Genomic DNA, 10,271 nt, shown 5'->3' on the forward strand with positions numbered 1-10,271 from the left:
TGTGAAATTGAATTCTTGTGTTTTGGTAAGTTCATTCAACTTATCTCCTATGCTAATCAGGAGTCAAAATATACACTCTACTCAAGTATTAAACTGACAAAGCTCTTCTCTGATATTTTGTTCTAACAGGTATCAAAGTGTAATCATTGTAGATTTTTCTATAGATTCAAGAAGCTCACCCTACACTTTCCAAAGGATGTTTCGGATGAAGCTGAGATGCGTACGAAAATCCAAATTGGTTTTACTACAAAAAAAAAATCATTCCTCCAGTAGAAGTACCCGTACCACTATCTCAAAGACGACAAAAATCTCGATTTGGAACGATCATGCTTATACCATGACTGTTTCCAACGCTAATAGGAAAGGCCAAGGACCACGAAGCAAAAAAAATTATTTGTATAGCGGAGTACAAGGATTTGCCTGTACTGCCCTGTTCCGCTGATCCATTGGAATTTTGGAAAAGTAAACGAGACCGAGGTGAGCTGCTTCCTCTTTCCAAAATTGCAGGAAAATTAAAATGTATCCCTGCTACATCTGTGCCGTTTGAACAGCTATTTTTTACTGCTTCAGAACTAATCTCAGAGAGTAGAAATCGTTTACATCCTGACAATGTCATTATGCTTTTATTTCTGAAAAAAATTGCATAGGAATGTATGGTGTCTCATTAAATGTATGTGTTCATTATTATTGTTCCTTTGTTTATATGCTGTGTATTGAAGAAAATAACACTGTTGCCTTCAAGTTCTACCTTCTGTGTTTTAAATTTCGATAAAAATAGAAGACAGTAAATGTAAAACCTTGAAATAGTCAACGATTACGACTATCATATCAATATTTTTCCAGACAAATTTGCAATAAAAAAAATATTTTGGAGTTTATCAGGATAGAACACGAAACATCATTGTCATAAGCATCGTCTTATACCACTATGCCATTCAAGTTTTTTATTATTACGTAAGCTGAAAAGAATTCACTATTAATGGTTAGGATCGATTGCAGACGAAAATCTCAAATTATCGTCGTCTGCAACACTATATTTGGCTGGATAGCAAATTAGTTTACTATTGATATCAGGGTTGCCACCACAATTACTAATAATTTTTTAATTAAATTAATTATCAATTCAAATTACAATTAGAAACATAAGAATTCAAAAAATATAGGTCTGTTCTGCAACTGATTTCTAAAATCCCGTAAAAAAACATTGAAGGAAGGTTTCCCAACAATAAAAACTCGGAAGAATATACTTCGATCAGGTTTGAACCCATTCCTCAGTATCACTAGAATTGTATTATAACAAACAAAGATCTCATCTTTCCGTCGTCTGCTGGCTTTCAAATACGTTAAAAATGTATTTTCAAGAGCAAATCATCAAGAAACAATGTACAGCCGATTCTGGATTGGAACTCTGAACTTTATGGTCACATAGCAAGTCGTCAACCTTAGGGCTACGGCAAACTTGATAGTCTCGAATTCTCGCCAGCCTCAAGTTCTTGTTGACGACGATAGAGTTGGCTAACGTCCGAAGTTGCCAGCTCGATGAAATTGAGAAAAAAAATTGGACACGAACTAGTAACAGTTCTTGCATGGCGGCTTACGGAGTTTCGCCCGTTGTAGTTTTAGTTTTAATTTTTTCCATTGAAATTATCTTCCGTTCCATTCATAATTGGATTACGAAATTTCTTCGTTATCAGGTAATCTTGTAATTTTTATTTGACCTCGATATAGACTGTACTTTATTTATTATTAATTTTTTTGTAGACGTGTTTACTTTCTGTAGCAGACAAATGGATGTTGTAGAGGAAACTGGCGGGCTGATAAGGGAGCCCATAATAACAATCTGTGAATTAAGTGACTATGCACAGGGACTTGATGAAAAAGACAAACGACAGTATGTAGAAAAACTAGTTAAATGTGAAATAGATTGCCCATTATAATTAATTAATGAATTATTATAACGAAGGCCATAGTTTTTTTATAACAACGGCTTCCACTACCCACATTTGTTGTGGAATAAAAATGGTTTGTTTGTTTGCTTTGTTTTTTTATTTTGTTTTCGTTTTTTAAATTATAATGCTCGAATTCGTTAGTTTCGTTGGGTTACTATTCCTAAGTTTAAGACATCATAAAAGTCCCATTTTGTCCTAGAATTGTGAATTTTTTTTTCTTCTTTCGTTTTTTTATTATTATTTTTATTTGTCTTTTGTCCCTTATTCGCCTCAAGTAATGCATTACTATTAATATTGTATTATCCATTCCAAATATATTTCAATTTTACCGTGGCACATCCATATTTGTGACTGTTTTAAAGAAATTGAGCTTGTTAGTTTCTTTTTTTAGTTTCGTCTTACGAATTTCGTTTGTGTTGCGTTGTCTAATCGATTCAGGAAGGACCAGATGTTGCAGACAAACTGAGTCTCTCCTTCATTACCCCACTCCCTTATTGTGTGTCTCGGGCTTTTCAGAGAGGCACCACAGCTGTCATGGTCTTCATTTTAATCTGGCCGAGGGAAAAGGACAGGGGAGTCGAGAGGAGAGTGAATTCAGGACAGGTGGCCTGATGAACTGTTTTCTTGCTACCCCCACGTTTAATATTAGATATCAAATTAACTATTAATTAAGAGTTTCCAAAAAAATTGTGTGTTAAACCCCATTCTGCCGGTCTGTGTTGTAACTATTTAAAGTTTAGCTTTCTCCTTCACTTTTTTTCTCCCAAACGATCGGCCAGACCGCTCGCTGGCAGAGCGGTTTGCAACAGTATGTCACACTCAGCCTTTTAGGATCCTGCTTTCAAAGTCGTGCATGTGACACGCTTCCTCCTCTGCCGCTGTCACAACGGTTGTTATTGGGCGTCCTTATCATTTATTTCAGTCACCGTCTCGATTTAACCCAATACCGCTCTAGCTTCGATCCACTGCTTGTGATCCGATAACTTGATTACCGCTATCTATCCGATTACATCTGAGTTGCTCCCCCCGGCTGCATCTCCTTACCATTGACCGAGACCAGGCAATTTGCGCTACAGGGCGTCACTGTCAGCCCCAATTCGTTCGTTCACTAGTCTCAGCGGAAATACGGACACCAAAGCTCCTGTGTCTCTAACTGTAGCTCTTTTCTTACCCTAGCACAATACGTCAAGCACTACAATCCTTTGGATGTTAATCTTCAGTATTGGCCATGCAAACATCTCTGGTTCGATATCCTCCGTCCTTACCAGTCCAATTATCTGTTGAACAGCTCCCCCCTCTCCTGCGAAGCGCACCTGCCGTTAAAGTTGTTGAGCCCCCCCCCCACTAGGTCGTAGCGCATGAGCCCGATCTCCTCACATTTTGTAGCATACGATCCTTTTCTCCGGTGTCCGACCCCTTGTACCTCCACGGTTGTTTGTTTATAATTAAAATTAAGGTACCCACCAACGGAAATAGCTACAACACTTCGAAGAAAAACTTGTATTGTGTGTTATTCGCCAATTCAAACGTCCACAAAGTTTTCTTTTCTAGGAGCATTGAAATGCTTACGATGATCTTCTATAACTTGAAATAGATACTGATACCCACATGTTTCCGTTGGTGGGTACCCTAATTTTAATTATTTCTAATCCAAATTTGACACGCGTTTAGCTTACATAATAAAGAAGCAAACGTGAAACGATCGATGTAGGTTTTTAGAATTTTTGACTGTGCGACTGAATTTTTTTTTATTAAACAAGTCAGTTTTTTGCTGTTTTTCCAATTGTGGGGGGGGGGGGGTTAAATATTTTTGGGGGCTTTCATCTTTTGGGAAAATTTTTTTTGTCCCAAAAAACAACCCAATCCCAATGATCATCGAAAACAAAAAATAAAACTGAAAAATGGGACACCCTACGGTCCCCATTTGTCCTTCCATAATCTTTTAAATCCAGTTCATCTTCGTGGCTTCATGTTGGCGATTCCTGCTTCCCAACTACTCCCATCGCCCATTCTTTTTGTCGTGCTGGGAGGTCATTTCCTGGTACCGCTTTATTTCTTGTAGAAAATCATCACAGGGGATAGAATTCAACCTCCAGGTTTCTCAAGTAAATTTGGCTTTTGTCCTCTTAATAGGTGAGCCAGTTTGGAGCTAGTGGCATAAGCGTATCTGCTCTGCGACATACAGATATCGTGATATCTATTTACCCACATAACACAATGCAGTCCGTCGGATGTCCGACAGATGTCGAGGTCGGATGTTGAGTACATCTTTTTTATATCCACCGGACAGCCCGATATCCGATTTGGATGTTCTATGGATGTAATTTTTTGTGGTTTTAACCGCCCTCAACAGTGCCGTCGGACATTCTAAGGATATCCAAACAGACTTTCATTTTGCTTGAAATATAACATGTGTGATCTAATCTGGGAAAGACATTAGGCAATCGCTTCTTATCATAATAAAGTACAGTACCCACCACAAGTGTTAGAAAATGCGCGGATACCCGTAAGCCTCCGTGTAAATACCTCGCTGATTTGCGAGGTAAATACTGGGGATAGATTTTTTAATTTTTTTTTACAAATACATTTGTTGAAGATGTATTCGTGAAAAAAATCAGAACTGTACAAGCCTCCGCTGAGGCTGTACACCACTTTCCAGAAGTATTAGAAAAATTTTTTTTTGTGTGGATCTCTTATGGCGGGATGGATTTTTCCGGCGGCCATATCTTTTGTTCCGATTAAGATACTGAGCCGGGGATTTTTTACAAATTGCCCATTGGGCACTTTATTCCACGACCGTGATTCGATCGTGATCCATGAACCCCTTCCCTATTTTTTTCGCCCGGGAAAAACGCGCATTCCATTCAAGGACTATTATTGTGTGTACTTTTTCACACTGGGGGAAATCAGCCGCGCGGATATGTGTTCGCGACAAAGAAAGAGTTGCGCATTCCTTGCGCGCCATGCGCCCCCAGTGTGAAAAAGTCATACTACATTTTCCCTGTGTCGTTGTACACACAATAATAGTCCTTGAATGGAATGCGCGTTTTTCCCGGGCGAAAAAAATAGGGAAGGGGTTCATGGATCACGATCGAATCGCGGTCGTTGAATAAAGTGCCCCATGGGCAATTTGTAAAAAAATCCCCGGCTCCGTATCTTAATCGGAACAAAAGATATGGCCGCCGGAAAAATCCATCCCGCCATAAGAGATCCACACAAAAAAAAAATTTTCTAATACTTCTGGAAAGTGGTGTACAGCCTCAGCGGAGGCTTGTACAGTTCTGATTTTTTTTTCACGAATACATCTTTAACAAATGTATTTGTAAAAAAAAATTTAAAAATCTATCCCCAGTATTTACCTCGCAAATCAGCGAGGTATTTACACGGAGGCTTACGGATATCCGCGCATTTTCTAACACTTGTGGTGGGTACTGTATGATCATAAGTATGGTCATAATCATAAGTATGCTTACTTTGAATATTATTAAATGCAGAATAATATATATTTTCTTCGCTTCATTATTTTATAGATTAAGTTAATTTCCAATGGCTTGGTTCCCGTAAGCTAAACGGCAAGCCTGAACAAACAAACTCACGACTTATATATATTTTATTCATAATTTTGTAATAAATTTGAAAATAAGCCATACCGGCAAAAAGATAACTACCCCTTTATTTTTTAATATTTTCCGTAGAAAATGCTGGACTTAAAATAAAAATACATTCTAGGGCAAAATTTGAACACGGTTAAGTCCCCCTCTTTTGGAATAAAATAAATTTTTTTAAAACAAAATCAATTATGAAACTTAGGGATCGGCCCCGATTAGTTCTATTCCGGATAACCGCCCCGCACCAAAAAAGGGCATTCAAGGCTGAATTGAGGTGCCACTTTTTCAACCGGGATGGTGCAGGGGAAAAATCAAGGTTAACCCGACTAACCCGACGCCATTTAAGAAAATGGCCGTTTTAAGGTTTCAGGGTAAAAATCGGGGCAGGTGGGTAGAACGAGCTATTATTGGGGTTGCTATCGGATCGATTGGGTAAAACAATCAATTGATTATGTTTTTGCATAAATCGATTGATTGCAATTGGTGTAGCTTCCTCGATTAAGTACCTCGATTAAACTCCAATTTTATTCAGAATTTTCCACCCTGAACCACGCTTCGATTGCCTGAAATGAGAATCCCGATTGGCAAAAAAGCCCCTGATTGGCTCGAGACCGATCTTTAAATGGAACAATTGAAAATCTTCTTGCCTTTTGGAAGGAGGTCCGTAGAATGTAATTTTGGCAGATCCATTGCACTTCCAAGGTAACTAGCCGACGGACATCCATGGAACTACCCATTGAGTACATGGATATCTACAGGATATTCGGCCATGATTCGGACATAAGATGGCAAAAATGTCCTATATGGGTATCGTGATCCCCCTCCTAAATCCCGGCAAACGAGCGGAAAACCCCACTTCCTACCGACCTATCTCAATCACCTCATGCCTCTACAAAGCTATGGAACGTCTTCTTGCTTACCGTATACATTGATTCCTAGGGTATAAAGGACTATTGAACCGAGAGCAAGCAGGTTTTAGAAGAGGATTTAGTACTTCGGAAACCATAATACAACTAGAGACGGACATCAAACAGACTTACAGCTTGCCAAGCTCAGCATCACAGGTCCCATTCTAGCTCTGCCAAAAGATTTCCTCTCCAAACGTATTATGCGCGTCAGAATTGGAGACCATCTGTCTACACCCAAATCCATGGAAAATGTCGTGCCACAAGGAGTGGTCCTAAGCCCACTCCTCTTCAACCTCATGTTAACAAAGTTCCCCTCTCTCACCCCCCCCCCCAAAAAAACCCTCCTCTATGCCGATGACATCACCATCTACGCTACCAGTCCATGACAAGTAGGCGTGGAATAAATCCTCCAACCAGAACTTAACAGGATACACAGCTGGAGCAGAAAGTGGAAATTCCAATTGCACCCAACCATTACGTCAACCTCAACGGTGTTGACACAGTGTATTTAGCTCCTTAAAAGAAAACAAAAATCAGTCCCTCTAGCGGCAACGCTGAGCGTTACCCCTCTCCCTATCGGCCTATCCTCAGACCAGTTTAAGCTCTCGGTACATACGGTCATGCCTAGCTCTACCTCTCGTTCTCGTTCTCGTGAAAACGAAATCCGTCGATTTCGAAGCAATCCTCGTGCTTCGTTGGATTCTCGCGTTGAGAATGTGGTTCTCCCACCTGATAATAACAGTGTCGTGACTCGTTCAGTGGTTTCTTTGTCGCCAGCTCGACATAGCTGTTCGCGTGTTCGATCTCGAGGCCTATCGCGTGTTCGACCTCGAAGCCGATTGCTTGATCGATCTCATAGCCGATCGCGTAAGCATTCTAGCTCGGTTTCTTCACGAAGTTCCAGATCTCCACGGCGTAATCGACGGTCACAATCCAGATCTTCTACACGCAGTTACCGTTCACCTGCCAGTACTGCACGACGAAGTGATCGTTTACGTTCACGCCCCGCTTCGTAGGCGATACAGATTCCCCAGTAGTGATCGCATTAGGGCTCCTTGTCGGTCTCTTGCTTCAGATACGGCTACTGTGCTTTCCCGTGAAAAATTCCGTTCTCTTCGCTCGTGGATGTTAAACGGGCTGTCTCCTGCTGAAGCTAAGGCTCTTCGCGAAATTTTCAATCCGTGGTACGAAGGTTCGTTCACGCTTCAATGCCCTATTTTAGACGAATCTATGGGTCGTACATTGAAGAGGTTGAAAGGTTCCTCTGGTTCTGTGATCGACTTCGTCGAGAAAACATGGCTTTCGACCCAAGCGCTTCACGCTTCCTCGAGCAATCAACAATTTGTCCCGGATAAATCAGCCACTGTCATCTTCACTAGATCTTACAAACCCGGTGTGGACCCCTTACTCTTCATAAACGGACACCATATTTCCTCGCAACAGATTTCATAATTTCTCTGTGTATGGTTCGCCCAAAAACTCCTATGGAAGATGCACATAGATCATGACCACAAGCAGTGCTTCAACCTTAAAAGAATGTTCACCGTCATAGTAAACTCCAAGTTCGACCAATCAGTTGAAACGCTGACCCTCCTATTCCAAAGCTTTTTCTGTAGCAAAACAGATTAAGGCCTTATAACTTAGGGAAACGCAAGCAAATATAACAAAGAAAAAATTAACATCGTCAACAGGCCAATAATCAGAACAATACTAGGTTCAAAATTATCAACTCCTTAAGAAATCTTTTATGCAGAATCCGGCAAAGCCCGCTTGACGAGAAAAGGAACTGGCTTACAAGCAAATATATTATCCTGCTACAAACCCAACAACCTGATGTACTCCTCAAGTCCACCTACCACTACACCGGAAACCCCAAGAAAAGTGGATCCTGCCTCGCAGAAATAATGAAAAATGTGAAAAATTTTAAATTCTAAACGTTCCCTGGCATATCATCCACGTCCTCGTTACCTGTTTACTCTCCGCCAAGCAGACCACCAAAAAGCAAAACCACTTGGTTTCCAATACCAAAAATAACAACCAAGCAGCAACGGTGTCACTCTTCAACACCCTACTTCAACTTCAACCCGAACACACGCTCGCCGCCTACACTGTTGAATCCATTTTCCCGGATACACACACCACCACCTGTGCTACTAATTTCTCAGCTTTCAACATAGCAGTGCTCCTAGCATTCTGGAAATCAGGGAAAATCGGGGAAAGTCATGGATTTAGATTTTTCTCTGGAATTCAGTGAAATATCATTGAATTTATAAATTACTCATCGAATATCATGGATTTTTAAATTTTTTAAATAGCGAGACATTTTGAATTTGTGTGATCCGACAACAACGCTCTCCGCTTTAATTTTTTGGCTAGCTGAAGCACACAAACATTTTCGCTGTACCATGCTTTAGTTTAAACAGCGCCAAAGCCTTTAATCATCATGCCTCGTCTGCCGTGAGAGATTATTAGATAAGTGCGAGTCGGGATCTTTAAGATAAGTGTATATTTGAGCATTTCTGATTGTGAATTCTAAGTGAATGTGAATTTCACAATGTCTCGAAAACTTAAGGGCAAAACGTACTTTAAAGACGAGTGGATAACCGACGAAGAAAATCCAGAGTGGGCTTCTTGGCTCCGCAGATATCCTAGTGACAACACTGTGGCAGTTTGTTTATTGGGTAAACAGCCTCAAAAGGCACTATTGAACTGAGTATAATGGGACGCAGCGCAATTAAGAGTCATGCGAATGGCACTAAACATAAAAAAATTTTCAGGAGCTAAAAAGTCAACTAACTGTTACTGCATTTATTCGTAAGGATGTTCCTCAGCCAGCAGGTAATTTTACATTATTAGAATAGCCTCGTTTTTTTATGATGTAGTTTTAAATTCAAATGTGCGAGATCTCCGGCAAAGCGAAATGGTTGCTGAACTTCCATCTCTCGAAACAAACGCTTTCAGTTACGATGTTCAATCGAATCTTGGAAACAGCAAAACATCTACAAGTACATCTAATATATATCTCGGACAAGGTCACGGAGGCTGAGATTATTTGGTCTATAACATCTCTGATCAACCACCATTCCCTGCGTAGTGCCGGAAGTATCGCTTCTCTTTTTAAAATTATGTTTCCCGATAGCACCATCGCTTCTAAACTGCAAGTAGGAGCAACCAAAATGTCTTATTTAATCTCATATGGACTTGCTCCAGATTTCAGGAAGCTGCTTTATTCTAAGTTATTAAAGTGCCAATTTTACGAAGTGAGTTTCGACGAAAATTTCAACAAAGATGCGAAGAAAGGGCAGATGGACATAGTGATCAAATTCTACGACGAAGAACAATTCCGAAACGGTCACCCATTACTATAACTCAAGCTTCGTCGGAAGTGCCACTGCAGAAAACTTACTGTTTCACTTTAAAAAAGCTATGAAAGACCTGTCATTATAGAAAATTATTCAGGTGTCAATGGACGGACCCCATGTGAACTGGAAATTAATCGATCTTTTGAAGCAGGAGTTGTGGTACTCTGATATAAACTCTCCTCGATTTTTGGAATACGGAGGCTGCCCCCTTCACGTTGCACATGGTGCTTTGTTAACGGACCACTTGAAAAGTGGCTGGATAATCTGTGCAACTTTAAGTTCTGCTTTCTATTTACTAAATGATAGCCCCGCCAGAAGGGCGGAGTATGAAGTTGCAACAAATAGTTCAATTTATCCCCAGAAGTTTTGCAGAACAAGATGGGTAGAGAATGTTTCCGTCGCAAAACGTTTTCTTGAAATATCTGACAGTCTGAAACTTTATGT

General features: G+C 40.2%; 1 pseudogene; it reads left to right on the forward strand.

The window, feature by feature from the left end:
* The first annotated feature begins 7,085 nt into the window (after positions 1-7,085).
* On the forward strand, positions 7,086-7,597 carry LOC123471030 (annotated as a pseudogene).
* Positions 7,598-10,271: the final 2,674 nt, after the last annotated feature.

The sequence above is a fragment of the Daphnia magna genome, linkage group LG4 (assembly GCF_020631705.1).
Source record: "Daphnia magna isolate NIES linkage group LG4, ASM2063170v1.1, whole genome shotgun sequence".
NCBI lineage: Eukaryota > Metazoa > Arthropoda > Branchiopoda > Diplostraca > Daphniidae > Daphnia > Daphnia magna.